The sequence below is a fragment of the Leuciscus leuciscus genome, assembly GCF_965113295.1.
Source record: "Leuciscus leuciscus genome assembly, chromosome: 14".
Lineage (NCBI taxonomy): Eukaryota > Metazoa > Chordata > Actinopteri > Cypriniformes > Leuciscidae > Leuciscus > Leuciscus leuciscus.
In genome coordinates, this window is record NC_138738.1 from 13,586,427 (window position 1) to 13,606,336 (window position 19,910).

The 19,910-nt window shown below is 39.8% G+C and overlaps 1 long non-coding RNA gene across 1 annotated transcript; it reads right to left on the reverse strand.

Moving 5' to 3' along the window:
- Window positions 1–11,841: 11,841 nt before the first annotated feature.
- On the reverse strand, window positions 11,842–17,738 carry LOC309474233. The gene is made up of 2 exons (XR_014197261.1): window positions 12,966–17,738; window positions 11,842–12,741 (listed from the first exon to the last, which is right to left on the reverse strand). It is a non-coding gene; the product is annotated as an uncharacterized lncRNA (long non-coding RNA).
- Between the last annotated feature and the right edge of the window lie 2,172 nt (window positions 17,739–19,910).

The window sequence follows — 19,910 nt, forward strand, 5'->3', positions numbered from 1 at the left end:
GGCGCATGATCATAATCACGTGTGAAGTTTTTGTTGATAGTGGCTCTTGAGAGGATCTCAATGGCTCTGAAATTCTCTCTAGAATACTACCAGAGGGATCTGAACAGAAAGGAAGAACCCTTATTAGGCTTTTGAGAGCACAGAGAGAATAATGCCCATTTAACCTCAACATCTAAACCTTTCACCCACTCAGACAAGATCTGGGAGAGACAAAAGAACCAGCAAAATTAGAAAAGGCTCTGCATCAGGTACTAATGGAGCTTGAAGAGCAGATGAAATCCCTGTGGTGTAGAGCATCATGTTTCCCCCAGCCACTTTTCTGAAAAACTGTTTTATCTGCCATCTAACCATCCCTTTGCTTTCCTTTAGCTGTCCACGGATAGAGTGACGGCATGCAAAGACGCGTAGAGTCAGGGCTGTCAGAGGGGACCACCTGCATAGCCCTATTTTTCCTGTGGGATTACTGAGGGTGCGGGCCAGGGTCTGGAGGGGTTGTTGGTGGAGGTCCCAGGGTGGAGAGTGAGCGGCGTGGAAAGTCGAGCTGGCGTGAGGTGCCAGGAAGGTTCTGCCACATACTGCATGCTCCCCATGCTGCCCCTTCACGGTCACATTGGTTCCGTGCCGTGCAGCTGCCAACCCGTCTTTCATGGGCCGGCCGCCTGGGCTGTCTCTCTGAGGTGGGTGCTCTTTCACATTCAAAACAGTCTCACTGAGTAACCACACATTCCCATACAAAAACTCAAAGAGCCCCCACACACCCCCTCCTGCCCCACGCCAAGCTAGGCATAGCTTTCCCACCAGCGGCAGACAAGTGTGTTTACCCCATACCATAATGCGACAGAGACGGGCGAAGTCCTTCCACGTACTTTCCTTCGGCGAGGGCACATTCCAAGCTTTGTATTCCAGGACCCTCAAGTTTTTAAACACTAGGCACTGAAGTGACAAGTGTGGTCTGCAAACTGCTTTGACAGGATTTTATCACAGTGCTATTGGCATCCTTGAACCTAAATAATTATATTGCACATAAATGTAAATATTATATCAATATTTTTAAATAAAACATATTAAACGTTATATTACTATAATATACTATATTACGATAAACTTTATGTTATATTACTATAATATATATATATATATATATATATATATATATATATATATATATATATACTTATTTGCTTATTCAAATAAGCATTTCATGTTGACCATTTCCTATTTAATGTTTTAAATGAGCACATGGTTAGCATTCTTTGGCACAAAAGCTGAAGAAAATGGTAAGAAAATGGTGATTAAATGCCTTGCTCAAGTCTATAAGCTAATGCTTATATATAAGGCGATTAGTTGGAAAGCAAAAAGAAAGGAAACTCACTCTCTAAGCCAGACAGCTGCAAGACTCCTAATAGTCGTGGCTCATTCATTCCTGTGTCTGCCCCCTTGTCTCATTCTAAAATTAATAGTTTGTTTTGGTTAATTATCTTTGGTCATGCCGTTTCTTAACTGTTGAACTATGTGTGACTCATTGGGTCTGAAGTCAATGTATAATGATTCCCTTTGGACTTTGCTTTTCATTATTACAAACTCTCTAAACTAATAATTGTTGGCTTGCTTTTTTTTTTTTTTTTTGCTGATTCAGCTAATTAGAGATTAACTCCAAGAGCCTTGTTCTGGGTCTTGACAGTGCCACATTTTGATGAAGCAGTTCTCCATGTGCTCTGTGAACAGCCCTTTCAAACAGACCTCCATCAATTTCCCTCAGCCTTTTCAAGGTGGCAGATTTGCAGGCCTCAGCATCCCTGGCCTGTGACTGAAAATCAAAATTGAAAAGAAGAGCACATCTGAGCACCCCCATTTTCTTAGAACTGAGCTAAATGTGTTGGGTGGGGGTGCTCTTAGGTATTTTTATGGTTGCATTTTTTAGAAGACTTGCCTTATGGCAGGTCGGAGAGAATTCATGCCTTAGATCCAGTGTGTGCTAGTCAAGCACCAAACAGCAGGCCGGCTCACAGCCGCTCTGACATTCTAATCATAACCCTGATGGCATGCCTGCTCCGAGGAGAACTCCAGATCTCCTGCCATGTCAGCTCTCTTTGTGTGACAGGAGAGAGATGAAAATGGGATTAAAATGGTGGATAATAGAGGGAGAAAAATCTATTTCACTCTGCAAGCCACTGAAAGCTTCGGCTGCACTGGCGTGCCATGGAAAGTGTGTGAGGGTATGAGAGAAAGAAAAAAACAGTTTAACGTGCTGTCAAGTTTATAGAACATTTATTAATTTGTATCATGAAACAATTATTATAGTACAGCGGCCTCCAAAAGTTTGGAAACGCTTAAATACAAACTATGAAAACATATTTATTAAATATATAGTATAAACGTCAATTTTTATACATTATATACATAAACATTACCTTTAAAACGTTTGGTCTTCAATTATTATAATATATATATATATATATATATAAAATAAATGAATACTTTAAATAAGAAAAGATGCATTCATTTGATCCAAAGTGACAATAAAGAGATTTAGAATGTGAAAAAAAAAAAAAATCTTATAGACATCAAAGATTTGAACGGTAGTATAACGGTATATTGACTGCCATGTGTATATTTTACCGGTATGTCTTTAATGTATTTATGCCAGTGATTAAGATTTATGCTTATTCTATATTCTATACCCGAGAAGGAGAGCTGAAACATGCGAGCATCCTCATGACAAGAGTATAGTGGAATTCCAGACCACTTGACAGCTCTCACCCTCTTGATTGTTCGCTCCGGCCGTGGTAATCTAATAAATGTTTAAGACTATAATCAATTTGCAATGCTTGATGGGCATCTCCGTGATTCAACTTGTAAAAAAAGAGAGAGAGAGAGAGAGAGAGAGAGAGAGAGAGAGAGAGAGAGAGAGAGAGAGAGAGAGAGAGAGAAAGGGAATACTCTTATAAAAAGAGTGAGTCCAAGAAAAATAGTCTGGCGAATAATGACTCCTGGAGTATAAATCTTATTCATAGCACACAAAGTGGCCATTGGGCGAATAGAGGCGAGAGCCGTAGTGCTCTCATTATCTGCTTGGCTTTCTTCTGAAGAGTTCTGGGATTGGCTCCCTTTGTGTGAAACAGCAGGTAGCAGAAGAGTGTCAGGTCAACTTGAGGGCCCCCACTTGCCACCTCTCTTCGTGCACTCATTCTTAGAGAAACCGACCTGTACTCCACTGTTGTAAGAGAGCAAAACGGTGCGAGGTCATTCAGAGCTAAGCATTTTGTTGAGCAATTAGGAATGTAGCTTTATTCATACCTGCCAGTATAAATATCACATTTATGTTCTTAATTTTTCTCAATTTTATATTTTTACACTTCAATTAAATCATTCATGTGAATTCTTATTGATTATGTGTTTTTAAGATTTTATGCACATTTGCTTCCAAGTTACAATTGAGGGTCTAGTCTTGAATGCCAGGCTTGAATCTGCTGGATGTTACTGTATTGCTGTCACTGATAAAAGCCGCATCATAGCTGTCTTCTGTGTCAAGAACCTGCTCATTACAGAATCACAGACAGCCTATTTATTCAGATTATAGTCGCACACTCCCTTTGATTCGCCTTGTCTCTGCTTTCGCCCCTTCATAGTTGAGAGAAGCGTCAGCCCTGTGGGAGGCTCGCTGCTCTCTCAGAATGTAGAATGGAGCTCCCCACTTAGCGCTGCAGCTAATCGAATAACAGCCCCAGCATGGTGCCCAGCGTGAGTGCTCTCCCAGCGGGATGGTGAGGGCAGCTCGACTGGGGTCTGCAGGTACTTTTCATCCTGCCTGGCAGGCGAGCTCTAGCATCCTGCTGCTGGAAATTAGTCGTCGACTGGCCTCTCTTTCTGCTGGTGTCAGGCGTGGGCCCCTGATGAGAGATTTGTTGATATGATAACTCGATTAGACCTCGGGCTTGATGGCATGGTGGCAGAGAACCAGTACAGGGAGACCAGTCTCCTCTCGAGACTAGCATCTCCACTTAGCAAAATCTGCAACCTCAAAACTAGTGCCCTCTGGATGACAGCGTTGGTTTCAGGCAGGTAATCCTTGGTTAAGGAGGATAATGGAGGTAAAAGAGGGGTCATTACACATTAGCGATATCAAGCTAAAAAAAACCTGGAGCAATTCCAAGAGAGTCCTTGCAACATTGGTGCTCGGGCCCTAATAAAATAAAATCAAGGTTACAGTGAATAGGATCAATTCATAAGCATCAAAATACTCAAGGTTATAATAGTACAGCCACAAAAAGTAAACAATATGTAGCCTATTATCATGAATTTAGCGCACGCCTAGAATAAACCTTTTCTTTGTAAAGTTATATCTAATTTAAATATTTGTTGATTTTCTTAAGAACACCTTGAGAATAAAGGTTGACACCTTAAGAATAAACAGCTAATACATACATTTAAGTTTAGAAAAAATTGAAATTAATGCAAGTGGTTTTATAACATTTATAATCTTTTTATACTTTAAAAACTCAAAAAAATTGGCCCCATTCACTTCTATTGAAAGTGCCTCAACATAATCTCGATTCAAGAACGAGTCAAGATTATTATACATGATGCTAGAAATGGGTTTAACTTGTTTTGAACATGGAATATTCCTTTAATTTGAATTATCATGTGTTTGTATTCAATATAGTAATTTTGGCATGCAAAGAAAGTCAACATTGTCCTTTTTCTTAGCTGCCATGGTATTATTTTCCCCTGAGCTGTATACTTGCTCAACACTCTCAACAGCCTTTAATGTTTCTTGACCCTTAGGGAGAATTTCTAGAATTTCTCCCATGTGAGAGAAGTGGGAACTTATTGGTACACAATACGTTTTTTTCTGCCCTCTCGAATTATTTGTGGCATGGCGTTTAGGGGCCATTCAGTCAATTAACTTCACATCTCCGCTTTACCAAACAACAGTGTCCAGCAATATGGGCAGGCTAAAGACCAAACAGAAGCCTCCCCTTCCCAGTTCAGCTATTGAAGACCTTCAGAAAAGACACCAAACAAAGGCCAGCCCCTCTCTGTCTCGATGACTCCTCTCTTTGTTGCTTCTTTGGCCTTCATAAAGGAAGAGGGACGCTCTTGTTTGCCCAGGAGGTGGTTTAATGGCCCTGGGTGTAACAATGGGGCCACATTCAACCTAGCTAGAGAGACTCATTGTATGGGGCTGCTACCAAAGAGCAGGGTCCAGGGACATTCCCACTGGGCCTAGTGAATGGCAGGGAGGCATAGAGGGTAGGCTCAGGGGTAGAAAGGCGCCATTGAGGTGATAGGCAGGTTCCATCTGCCCCCAGTGCCTCCTTACCTAGTCTTTCGAGAGGCAGGGGCCTCTCCCGCCACAATGGGCAAATTTAGTGTGTCGGGGTGGCTTAAAATGCTCACTTTAGAAGGAGCCATTGAGGGAAATATCAACACTGTGGACGGGGGTATTGGTTTATTCATCCATTCCAGCCCCTTTCCATTGACTGAGTTCCTTTTCCTTTCAGCTCCTTTCTCCCTTTCCCCATTCAGAGCGCTTCTCTCATCGCAAAAACTTCAGACCACGCTATTTTTCCCATACCTTGCAAAGGGGCGGACGACAAGAATTAAGTTAGTTCTGCCACAGCCCCTCGTTTTTGTGCCTTATTGGTTGTGGCAGGTATCAGAGACAGTGATGAAATGGACCATTAATCAAAACAAAAATGAAAAGAGCACAAAAGGTATGTATAAGGTGAAACATGGATTTTCACCTTCGTTAGGCCTTATTTGAGCATAATAAGTCTTATGCTTTGACAATGGTTGTTCCATTGTTAAAAAATATTAACCTCCAAATATTAACCCTCCAAACAGAAGAAACACAACTAGCGTTTTCCCGCAAAATGAAAATTCTTACATGATTTACTCACACTCATGTCATTCTAAACCTGTCCAATGGGGTCCAGGGTTATTTTGCACCCTATTGACTTTCATTTTATGAAAAAAAAAAAAAAAAAAAAAAAAATATATATAAAATAAATATATATATATATATATATATGATTTTGTGTTCCAAAGAAGGAAGTAAACAGGTTAAGAAATTGGGTTAAGAAATTGGAATTTTCTTTGTTGGGTGAACTGTACAGTCATAATGTAGCCATTATAGCCATAGTAATGGATATTAAAGAGTCCTGGCCAATACTTCTAAACCCTCTTCTATATAAAACAGCATTTATGAATCGTATGGCTATAAAAATTACAGTAACGGGCATCTCTGTATATTTTCAAGCAGAAAGTGGCCAGCTGTATAGCTAACTGTGTCTACAAACTCAATCTTCAGAAGTTCTCTCAACACAGACTTTTGGAGATGGGCACACAGCTTAGCTGTGTCACCCATATAAAATGCCAGCTCCAGGACTAGACCAGGGGGTAAAGAGACCCCCAGCAGATGGTCAGCTCTCAGAACCCCAAGTGGGGTGCCTTCGAACCCCTGCTGTATAGACACTAAATAATCAAGTTGTCTGTAGAAAAAAAAAAACGATAGATGAGAACATCTATCATAGATGAGACAATGCAAAGTTGTGAATAATGACACTTAGTTTTACAGACTCCTGTCCATGAAAATAGATTGTTTGATTGTGTTGTACAATGATCTATTCCCACTCAGGGACAATTAAGAATGGGAAAATATGTAAACAGCTCTTATAAACATTTTCTGCTAAATTGTAACATATTTCGAGATAAGTTCAGCAATATGATACACACTAAAATAAATTGAAACATTTGCAAATTTAGTTTTCAATGCACAAAACTGAAAATCATAAAAAGGGGCCATCTTACCTCCGATGGGATAACATGAGCCCCTACCCGGGGCAAGAAGACCCCCTATAGGGAAAACTTATCTCAACCGATTTTTGCAGAATATGTAAAATATATGTGTTCTATTTTTTTTATGTTTTTTAAATGGTGTTATTAATGAAATATTCTAATATAAATATAACTATACATAATAAAATATTCTATGTATGTATGTATTCTAACAAGTTAGTGAAATAATTGAATAATGACAAACCAAATAACAGGATATCAGTCAAAAAGATGTACCTGAATTACATAATATACTTCTATGAATTACATTCAAGTGTGTGTATATATACACTGAACAAAATTATAAACGCAACACTTTTGTTTTTGACCCCATTTTTCATGAGCTGAACTCAAAGATCTAAGACTTTTTCTATGTACACAAAATACCTATTTCTCTCAAATATTGTTCACAAATCTGTCTAAATCTGTGTTAGTGAGCACTTCTCCTTTGCCGAGATAATCCATCCACCTCACAGGTGTGGCATATCAAGATGCTGATTAGACAGCATGATTATTGCACAGGTGTGCCTTATGCCGAGTTCACACTGCACGATTTTCAAAGTAGTCGGGTCACTGTTCTTTTCACACTGCATGACTATCTGGGGTAACATTCAGTTGCTGGTGTGTTCGCACTGCACGATGGATCGGCGACAGGGCGTTTCACACTGCATGACTTTACAAAAGAAAGAATCGCGACAACTTCTGTCTGATCCGAAAACTACATTTCACAACCAAACACACGCGAGAAGTGATAAGGAAATAACGCAAGATCTGTGTGAAACCGGAGTTCTCGCGTGAGACTGAAAGTAATTTTAAAAATAATAGCCTGCAAAAATATTGCGATCCAAATTGTCTGTGCGCTGATTTGCAGCGGAACGAGCACCGATTTGCCTATGATTTTGGGCATTTGTCGACGATCTCCCAAAACCTGTCGGCGAGCGAAAATCAGGCCTAAAATCGTTCAGTGTGAACTCGGCATTAGGCTGGCCACAATAAAAGGCCACTCTAAAATGTGCAGTTTTATCACACAGCACAAGTTTTGAGGGAGCGTGCAATTGGCATGCTGACTGCAGGAATGTCCACCAGAGCTGTTGCCCATGAATTGAATGTTCATTTCTTTACCATAAGCCATCTCCAAAGGCGTTTCAGAGAATTTGGCAGTACATCCAACCGGCCTCACAACCGCAGACCACGTGTAACCACACCAGCCCAGGACCTCCACATCCAGCATCTTCACCTCCAAGATCGTCTGAGAGCAGCCATCCGGACAGCTACTGCAACAAACGGTTTGCATAACCAAAGAATTTCTGCACAAACTGTCAGAAACCGTCTCAGGGAAGCTCATCTGCATGCTCGTCGTCCTCATCGAGGGTTTCGACTTGACTGCAGTTCGTCGTCGTAACCGACTTGAGTGGGCAAATGCTCACATTCGATGGCGTCTGGTACTTTGGAGAGGTGTTCTCTTCACAGATGAATCCCGGGTTTTCACTGGACAGGGCAGATGGCAGACAGCGTGTATGGCGTCGTGTGGGTGAGCAGTTTGCTGATGTCAACGTTGTGGATCGAGTGGCCCATGGTGGCGGTGGGGTTATGGTATGGGCAGGCGTATGTTATGGACAACGAACACAGGTGCATTTTATTGATGGCATTTTGAATGCACAGAGATACCGTAACGAGATCCTGAGGCCCATTGTTGTGCCATTCATCCACGACTATCACCTCATGTTGCAGCATGGTAATGCACGGCCCCATGTTGCAAGGATCTGTGCACAATTCCTGGAAGCTGAAAACATCCCAGTTCTTACATGGCCAGCATACTCACCGGACATGTCACCCATTGAACATGTTTGGGATGCTCTGGATCGGCGTATACGACAGCGTGTTCCAGGTCCTGCCAATATCCAACAACTTTGCACAGCCATTGAAGAGGAGTGGACCAACATTTCAGAGGCCACAATCAACAACCTGATCAACTCTATGCGAAGGAGATGTGTTGCACTGCGTGAGGCAAATGGTGGTCACACCAGATACTGACTGGTTTTGTGTAGTATGCCATGATACTGATGGCATATGGGGAATTTAATGCGCAGGGTAAGCTGTCCGCGAATTGCTCGCCCAAGAGAAAAAATGTTAGCCTGTTCCTACCAGACTCGCATACATTTCATTTGTACAGAGAGTCTGGCCTCTTCCTTGAAGACGGGTACTCTGTTGAAGTTTAAAACTATTGGATCTGCCCAGCGCCACTCTGGATCTGCCATAACCAATCGCTAACGTTTGGTCGTGACGTATGTCATGCGAACCCCGTGGGGAGGAGGGCCACAACATCATGGCCACCAACAAAACTCAGCAAAGATTGTTCTTGCTCCGGCTTTAACTTCTGGATATTCGGCAGCGTTGCCACAACGGACCGAATGGTTTCGCTCGCATCTTTCTCCGCCGCCATTACTGAACTACAACTCAAACTAGTGCACAACCTCAACGTCATCGTTCTCAGCCACTCCCTCTGTTCGCTGATTGGACAGGTAAAAATTGGCCGGAGAAAACCCGCGAATATACCGCAAAGCCAGGCGACGTACTGAAGGAAAATGAAAATTGAGCAGAAGCACGTAGGAAAATGAAAAAATGTGCCGCTGCTGCCAGATCTCGATAACGAAAGTCTCAATGTATTTGATACAAAACCAAATAGACTAAATCAAGTGGAAAAAAGTGATAACTGAAACCATTTTCATAGTAGTTAGTTTTCACCATAAGGAAATTTATTGTTAACGAAAACGTATAAACTGTTAAAGATAGAACTACTGTAAGTAGACCTACTGTAACTATCTGAGGCTGTTAATTGTAGTCTATCCGTTTGTTAAAGTCATCAGTTTAAAGAATACTTATATTTTTATTATAATACTTAAATTTATTCTAATTATATTTTACTTATAGCCCAACAGGCTTCTAATAATGTTTTTAAGTTTGTTTGTTTTTACAAAAATTACAAAAATACAGCATATTTTGTCCCTTTCTTGCGTCGCGCCAGACTCAAATCAAACACAACTCAACTGCTTTTACGGGTGCTTGTAAAGGCATCAACAGGTAAATGTAGGCTACTTTCAATTAAAGGTCAAATATACTAATATATCATATATAAAACTTTAGCTGTGTTGCTATGTGTAATGTGTAAGCAACAGCTACACAGCTACAACAAGCAAAAGCAAAGAGTACTTTGATTTCTAACATTATTCTCTCAACAGACATTTACATCGATAGTCTGGCGTTATAATTTATTTGCTTTTGGTGTACTGTGGAGAGGGTAAAACTGTTTTTAATGGCAGGCTAACGTGCACCGTTGACTCGCGCTAGCCTAGCACCAGTGAACTATCCAAAAGTAAGGACTGGATGAATTTTTTTGAAAACTGTCTCCACTGATGAATAACAACCAGGCTCACTTGAAAATGAGGTCCGATGTCGAAAATCCTGAACCACCCCTTTAAGACCTATATCCTTTGCCGGTCCAGGTCCATGCCCCAAGCCTCTAGGGTGAGAGGGTGAGAGTCGTCACTCACGGTCCTCCTCCGAGGAATAGATAGCAGAGGAGGTGTGTTTTAGAGAGTATATTAGTCTACACTCGTTTTAGAGAGTTTTTCTATTTGAGACCTCCGCTCCCCAGAGCTTCACTTGGATAGCAGTATCAGGTTGTAGAGCTCCCTTTGAGCCTCCTTGGTAATCAGTCCTGGCATAGAACGTAGCTTGGCTTCCTCTCATTTTAGACAGTTGTTATGTTGAAGCCTCCACTCTTAGGTGCCGGGTATGAAAGGTGGAGTGTGGTTAGGTGTCCCCTCGTTTTGGAGAGTCGTCTTGCTGAGGCCTCTGCTCCCTAGGGCTCTCCCTGGATAGCAGTATCGAATCATTAGGCTCTCTTTTGAGCCTCTTTCGTAAGTGGTCTTTAGCATTGAACAAAGATAGGCTTTCTCTAGAGTTTAGAGTTGGTATGCGGAGGCCTTCGTTAATAGACCCCAGCCGGAGTGGTCACGCCAGGTTATATGGCTCTTTGTGAGCCTCTCTGGTGGAACCACACTTTGGGGATCATTGCTAGGTTCCCTCTCGATTTAGAGAGTCGTCATGCTGAGACCTCCGCTCCCCAGAGCTCCGCATTGGATAACCGGTCTAAGTTGTGTGGCTCTTTGCGAGCCTCCTTGGTGAGGTGGTCTTTTAGCGTAGAGTGTAGTTAGGTTTCCCCTCGCTAAAGTAGGTCGTTATGCTGAAGTCTTCGCTCTGCGAGCTCCGTGAAGGCAGTAGATTGGGCGGTAGGCTCCCTTTTGCAGCCTTCCTGGTTAACCGTCTTCAAGGCGGGTGTTGCTAGGCTTCCTCTTTATCTAGAGAATCATCCTGCTGGGGCCTCCGCCCTCAGAGCTCCGCCTGGAGAGCAGTATCGAGTTGTCAGGATCCTTTGAGCTGATCGCTGTCCGAGAAGAGGGAGAAAATTGCAGCCAGAGTGGCTTCAACACGCTGTCTGTCAGAGATGATAATACACCTAATACACACTGCACACAACTTGATGCAAGTATAAACTTGTTCTTTACTCAGTGAAATACTTCACACTGCATACTAAAGAGAATAAACACCAATCCAATTAAAAAACTTTGCCAGGTTAGTGAACATTGTGTTGGTTCCTTACGGTAACAGGAAGTTGTACGTTATATTGACTGACTTTTTTTTCTTTTTTTTCCACAAACTACACATTCTGATTCTGACATCCTGATTAGAATATTTTCAATAAATTTCTATTCTTGACTACTGCTACATGCTACTGGGGGCATCTTGCCCCTAAGGTCTAACTTTAACATATTGCTTTACAATAAAAAAACAATACTTGTAATACCATGTAAATGTAAAATAATTATTGTGTTGACAAACCAACCCCCTATTAATATCTAAACTTTTAATATCTGACATAACATCACAGATCACTATTATCACATTTTTATACATAATCACACATTAAAAAAAAAGAAAAAAAAAAAAGAAAGATAATTTAACCTCAAAACTAGAATAAGTCTCACACATGTTGTCTTTAAAATGGAAAGTGAACCTCAACACGAGCAGAACAACAGATGTGTGGAGAAGACATTTAGTGGTCAAGGGCAAGAAACCTGTTAACAATACCAGTTAACATGCCACTTCTCTATTTTTACTTGCACAAAATACAATATTCAGTTTCAGAAAAGTGCAACAGCAATGATAGGAGTACACTCTGAAGGTCACAATGATGCCCTCTTTCAAACTTTATGGAGATCACTAGAGATTATATAATCACAAATATTATTTTTAAGCTCTAAAACTGCAGCATGAGTGAAAGACCAATAAAACAACTTAAAACCTGGACATGGATTTCTCAAGAGGGTTTTTTTGTACGATAGCTGCCTTCAGTAAAATAAAAAGGAGCAGTGTTTCAACTGCTTGTAGCCAGAAGGTATGAAACAAGTGCCAGACTTCTAAATCATGAAAGCTCTTGGCACTGGGGAGGCTTAAGCTGAGAGCTCTGAGCAAAAAGCTGCCCACTTTTTTTTTCCCAGGCACTTTCTCAGAGCGGAATGAGTTTAGGGGAGCAGCACCTCGTAGTGGTGGTTCCCGGTGGGCCTGTGGAGGAAATCTGCATCAGGATGAGTTTGGTTTTGATGTGCCTGAGCTGGAGCAGCTTATATGTGATCTGAGGTTCCACTGGGTTCTGCCGTAACCTCAACGCGGTGTGACCCATGCTTCTGAAAGGGCCACGCGGGGGAGAAAACATTCAAGTCGTTGTTTTGATCTTTTTATATCGACAACTTGCAGCTCTGTGTTATCTCTGTACATCTTTTATAGGGTTTGCTTGAGTTTCATGTTCGGAGGGTCTCACGAGTAAAGAAGATATGCATACTGGAAAAGAAGATCAGTGGATCATGTTCTTTGCAATAACCTTAATCAATTCAGCATATTTTTTATAGAAAGTAAAATTCATCTTTTAGTTTTATCTTTATTTGCATGTTATTTGTAATGATAATATCTCAGACAAAATACAAAAACATGAGATAAATGTATTCCATACAGTAAATAAAGGGATATTTCACCCCAAAATTAAGATTATCTGATCTTTTACTCACCCTCATGTCATTCCAAACCGGATTGCATTTCTTTATTCTGTTGAACAAAAAGTAAGATATTTTGAAAAATCTCTTTTTCTGTGAATGTAATGGAAGTCATTGGGGTCCAAAACAACACTGACCTTCATTGTAGAGACAAATACATTGCATACAGTTTTGGATCGGCATGAAGGTGAGTAAATAATGATAGCACTTCCATTTTGGGTGAACTGTACCTTTATGAGCCATTTTATAAGCTTTTACAGTCTTCCTATTGTAGTATAAAGGTAAGAAGGGAGGATGCCGTAACAGTTATCACTGAATGTTTTCAATGTTTGAGTTGGAATCATTGCAAGGTCTGTGTGAGTACAATAGAGCTGCATAGGATAAAATGGAACTCCCTTTAACTGTCACACTCTACTGTTGCAAGGTTATGAATGACAAAACAAAAACATGATGCAATGTCATAGCAACATCAAACAAGGTTCCCATCATAAAGTTCCTGCTCCAAGCCTCAATCTCAAAGTAATCCTCTTCAGTATTCATACCATTTTCATCAGCACAAACAAGAGGGGGTGAAGAAACAGAAATCAATCTAGCCAGAACCACACAATGTAATTAGGGGTTAATGGGATGGGGTTAAAAAAAACAAAGAAAACCCTGCAATTTTTAAAACCCACATGTCAATACAAACCTATATGCATTTATTTTCTCTGTGGATCTGAAAAGGAGGTATTTTGAGGAATAATTCAACTGTTTTTGTCTTTACAATGGAAGTCAATGGAGAGCAAAATAATATTAGACAACACAGAGTTTCGATGTATGTATGGATGAATAAATAAATAAATTTTTAAGAAAAGAAGAAAAAATAATCCTAAAGGGTAAATACAACATGAGGGTAAATGATGACAGAATTTTAATTTTTGTGTGAACCCCCCTTTTTTTAAAACAAAACAAACACCTTATAGAGAAGTCAAGAAAGGTGAAGGGTAGAATAAAAAATAAAAAAATCACTCAGGCTGTGCTACCTAATGGTTAGTAAAAAAAACCCGCAAAAAAAATAAAAAAAATAAAACATAGTGGAGTGGAGTGCAGCCAGCTTCAAAATTGAATGAATCTCAGATGGTGTGTGCTGGCTGAGGGCCCGGGCCGAGGCACAGGACGCAAGGAGAGGCAGTGCTGCAGCATGTAACCTCAGTTCTGTTTATGTTCCACATTCTGACGGTGGGGAGGCCTTAAATTGGAGCCATGCTGCAGGGGATTAGGCCTATGAACCCTGGGATGTGTGCGTAGGGAGAGGGTGACAGGGGAGGCGGGCAGACATGTGTCCACAGGGCTGGGAAAAGTGCTACCCACACACACTCACGGTATCTTTCCACCCTTCTCTCTTTTTCTCTCTCCTTCCTTCTCTTTCTCTCTGGCAGAGAGGCCACAACCAAAGCCCTCCATGTGTGGCGGATGTTTTCCACGAGCGAGGCGGCCAGCTTGGCTGCAGCTGTCCAAACCGGAGGGCCTTGGGAAGGGGAGGAGAGTAGCTGAGTTTGAAGGGGGCGGGGGACAGTGCACTTGGCAAAGGTCAGACACCCCAAGACAACTTTGAGTGTGGGAACTGTCCGGGAAGGCATGTGCAAAATGCTCTGTGCAATGGTATCGTTTTTCTCCAAGGCTGCCTGAAGGGAAAAGCTGGGTAATATATGTACGACGTCTGCTTGTTTGTATGTGTGAGAATGCAAATGTAGGGCTGTTGTTGAGACACAGTACATTACTGAGAGTAGGAGGAGCAACAATGTATACAGTTAAACTGAAACACAGCTACACATTCACTCATAAGACACGTGCACCAGCACAAGAAACATACATGTTTTCAGTGTTGAGTAAATATCTGAAACTAGCAATGTTACCAACTTAACTTCACTAAACTGCACTGTTAAATTATTACACTGTTTAAATTAATACATTTTTAGCTAATTGTGATTTGTATATGTACATTTCGGAAATACATAACTTAGAGACAGTTACCTCTGATAACATATCACTCTAAATTGTAATGTGGACTCATGCATTTACTGTAAAGCTGCTTTGAAACTATGTGTATTGTGAAAAGCGCTATACAAATAAATGTGAATTGAATCAATTACAGCAGTGATGTAAAATGACCATATGCTACATCACTGTTATTTAGCTGAGCCAATAAACATGCTCTCCTATAAAATAGCATTGGGAAATGTTATTCATTTCGGTGAATAGGTTCATTTGGAAGATTCAGGTACATTAATCATTTCAAAATGATACACAGATTTGAGTTTATTCCTATTTTCAATATCACATGATCCCTCAAAAATCATTCTAATATACTGATTTAGTGCACTAGAAATATTTCTTATTAGTATCAATGCTGAAAACAGTTAATATTTTTGTGGAAACTGTGATGCATATTTGACAAATAATTTTGTAACTATGTAAAATTATTTTGATCTGTTTAATGCAAAAGTATTCTACAATTTGTTCAAATTTCCTTGAACAGTAGTATGTATATTTGTGTCATACATCTACAGTAGGTACAAACTATGCTTGTTCAAATGAATATATATTGTATTAATTTGACAAAGTATTCATTGACATCTCAGTTTGTTTTCAAAGCGGTGTTGTACGTTACAGATTGTTGACTTTCTGTCAGGACAAGCAACGGAATTATAAAATAACATTTTGCTAAATTCTCACCTAATGATAAACCCTCACAGGTATGGCTTAAGATTCAAGCAGGTGTATCTGACAACAAAGACCCGTCTGAACATTCATTTTGCACTTAAATACACATACAAATAATGGATGATAAATGCACAATCAGGTGTGTATGCGTGTATCTGCACTACCAATGCTAGGGCACTTCTCTATCACCCACTTTTGTGTGAGTTCTGTGCCCTACCATTCATTCAGCTGCACCTTTGAAGGCAGATAATCCCACTTATTTGCTTTCCCATGCCTGAGTCAAGTCCTTCTCTGAACTAGCTCTCGAGAATACAGTATACATCCACACTTCCCACCACACAGACTCCTTTTATTTACCCAAATAGGATGTGGCTCAACAGGCTTTAAAATGTTAGTGAATGGTTTGTAAATATGATCTTACCGCAACTCTTTTATCGTCAAGGCTAAAGTCTTAGTGTTGCTTTGAGAGGCCTTTATGTCTCCAGACATGTATTCAGTGGGAGAGCATTGAAAGCCCTCAATAAGCGGTCCCCACAGGACCCTATGCTCATAATAGGGGCCAATTCATTACAGTAAATAACAGTTGCTGTCATTATATTGTTTTCCATGAAGCGGCTTATTTAGAGCTCTTAAACTGGTAATTGTTTTAAGACCAGTGGTGGCTCTTTTGCTCCCATTCAGGGGCAGGAAACCGAACACGGGCAGTGGGAATTTGGGAACGCGCCCCAGGGAGGGTCCGACTGGCGAGACAGGAGATCCAGTCCTGCTAGCAGCTGTGCAGGGTATTAAACTCTAATGAGTTCAAGAATAACATGGATAAGCAGAGTTATGGGGAAAGCCCCTGTAAGAGCCTTTGATTTACTGTCTTGACATCTGTATTAATATGTATAAATTAATCACACCAGTTTATGTGGATGTCAGAACTACGGAAATAACTGGCATAAACGCAGCAAAAAAAATAAAATAAAAATAAAATACTGGCAAGCAGCACATATACTCTAGGTTTAGGCTTTTGCTCTGACAGCTGTTAAGCCCATCTTCGACCTTGTGTCACACAGCGAACATGAGAAGCTGAGGTAATGCTCTCTAATGTCCGGATTGTAGTTGTCCAGGGTTGATCTGTTCCCACAGTCACTGTTAACACAAGGCCCTTTACTTATAGTCCTCCCTCTCCAGGCTGGTGATTATATCCTGAGTAATTGTAGGCCTAGACCTTTCCAGACAAATTGTAGTGCATATTTTAAATCTCATTAGCCTCTGAAGACTTTCTAGAAGAAGACCGCAGCCGTATAAAAACTTCAACAAATATTTTATGCGCACACACACTATCATGTCTTCCATTAACATCTATTGTTTTTGAGCGAATGATATTTTCTGTTCACTAACTTTACCCCTAAAACCAACATAATGTTTTTTATTTATTATTATTTGTATGTATGTCAATTAAGCCATGACTGCTTTGGCCTCAGACTAAAATCAATAAAAAGGAAACTGTGACACTTTATCTCACAACTTTATTTCTTATAACTGAAAATGTATCTCACAGTATGACTAGTCATATTTAACTTTATCAGACAATTAGATGTTTAATTTTATTTACTCTGAGAAAGAAACAGGCTTTCCAAGGTTTCCCCTGTCTGGTCTCATAATGTAGTTTTTGTGGAAACATTTATTTTTTATAATGTTCACTCACACACACTGCTCTTGCATATTATTATGCAAACTCACACACAAATGAATCTTTAGCTGCATTGCTCATTGAGTAAGGCAGATTTTCCAATAATCAGGACACTTTATATTCACCTTTGCCAACTGGCTATGAATTTAGTAATAGAGGTCAAATGGAAATGAGAAATTGCCATTTGAGTCCTGTTAACTCTTATAGGCCATGACACACCACGCAGTTTGAGCAATTCGGCATGTTGAATCAGCGTCGGAGCTGTCGGTGAGAGAAATCGTTCTGATTGACAGTTCAGTTTAGCAAACGAGTATGAGGATAAAAGCAAAAGTGATGAAAACGAGCAAAGAAGTCAAGACGGCACAGACAGAGGGAGTTACAAAATGACGTCATCTTACCTGAGCATTCCAATATGTGAATATTTCCATTCCAATATGTGAAGAAAGCATGTTTTATTTAATGTTTTGTATATCTGCAACACAGTCGGCTTTTGTCGCTGCTAGTTCTTTGACGCTGGCTTGGTTGTATGACAGACTTATGATGTTTTATAAGATGTTTCAACGTTATCAACAAACCAACCTAGTATGTGAAATTGCTTCTCATTTAGATTCCATTCAGACTTGGGTGTTATAAAAACAAATTTCAAAGATATAAACTGATCATTGTTTAAAGGCCAGTGATGGGCCATTAAGGGGCAGGAAACAACATTACTAAACTGTGTAATACAGCAGGAAAAATTAAAAATCCACTTTTTGGTGAAGACAAGAAAACAATGTGTGATGTTGAAGAACCATGAATAGCTTGATTATGAGTTTGCATATCCTCTACTATAACCTTAAAATGTTTTATTCAGTCCAGTGGTCCTTTTCTAAGAGGGGCTACAGATTAACGGGGTGCATTCCTGTTCAGGGAAATCTCTTTAGATTCACTTCCAGATCAGAGCAGCCATCTGCACACACTGCATGCCCTAACCAGGGCCTCTGCCCTCTCAGGAATTTGGAACTTGTTCCCATCAATTTAACCAATTATAGAGCAGGTCCCTGTGTTTATCACAGAGGCTCTAACCTCAGGCACTGGAGGCATAAAAGTCATCTAACACACAATCAGATTTTTAATCACCACATGTTGTTAACTAAAACTAATTGAAAAAATGCTGAAATAAAGTAAAATATAAATATTAGATGAAAAACGTAAACTTGTTTATTTCAGTTAATTGCCAAGGCTATATTTCTAATTGTCATTTAAGCTGAAATTGCTATAGAAATAAAATATTAAAGCAATAAACTTTTAACTAAAATTAAAATAAAAAATTATTTTTCATTTAAGCTGAAGTACTAAAATTCCAATAGAAATAAAATATTAAAGCAATAAACTTTTAACTAAAATAAAAAATAAAAACAAATTTTCATTTAAGCTGAAGTACTAAAATTCCTTTAGAAATAAAACATTAAAGCAATAAACTTTTAACTAAAATTAAAATTCAAAATTAATTTTCATTTAAGGTGAAGTACTACAATTCCTATAGAAATAAAATATTAAAGCAAATAAACGTTTAACTCAAATTAAAAAATAAAAGCTTAAAATATTAATAAATACTACAACAGTATATAAGTAATACCACAAAACAATGCACCACATCAGTGTTTTTATGTTTAAAATTAATGTTTTTATCTTTCAGTCATTCACTCATTTATTCAGTCTGTTTATTTGTTCTTCTATTATTCATTCATTCCCTTGCTTGTTTATTTATTCTGTCTGTCTCTCTTTTGTTCATTCACTTGCTAAATCATTCAGTCATTTAGTCAATTCATTTGTTCGCTCGCTAACTCATTCATTAATTCATTTGTTTGTTTGCTTTCTCAACCACTCATTCATTAGTCTGTTCATTTCACTTGCTCAATAATTATGGGGTCATATAGGGATTGTCAAAGTTTTTTTTTTTTTTTTTTTTTGTCATCTACTGAATTTTTCGTCAACGATACCAGGGACACCGAAACACCGGGGAACATGAAATTTGGTGGGCATGTAGCTGTAACGCCACGCCAACAGAGGGAGCCCTCTCCTGAATTCTAACTGTGTGCCACTCCCTCTGCTCACTCTATGGTTACTTCCTGTTTGGCGGCCATTTAAAGCATGGCATGACCAAACAAGCCTTGCGAAGTATTGCCAGTTCTACTGCCTTACCAAGCATTCTCTATTCATTGTCTGATTACTTTATGTATGATCTTTGCCTGCCTTCATTGATATCTGTCTCTAGGATTACCCTTTGGGTTTGACTGCCTGTTTGGATTGTTTCTGGAGTTTGACCCTTGCCTGCCTTCATTGATATCTGTCTCTAGGATTACCCTTTGGATTTTGACTGCCTGTTCGGATTGTTACTGGAGTTTGACCTTCTCGCTTGCCTGCTCTTCTTCTGCCTTTGGATACCCCTTGGTTTGGTTGCCCCTTGGACATTTACCAGTGTTTTTACACTTTGCCTATTTCTACTCAGTCTGCTGCCTACACTTAATAAACTTCAGCACATGGATTCTAATACTGCCTCCGCCTCCTCCTTACAGAATACTTCGCCTCCTATGAAT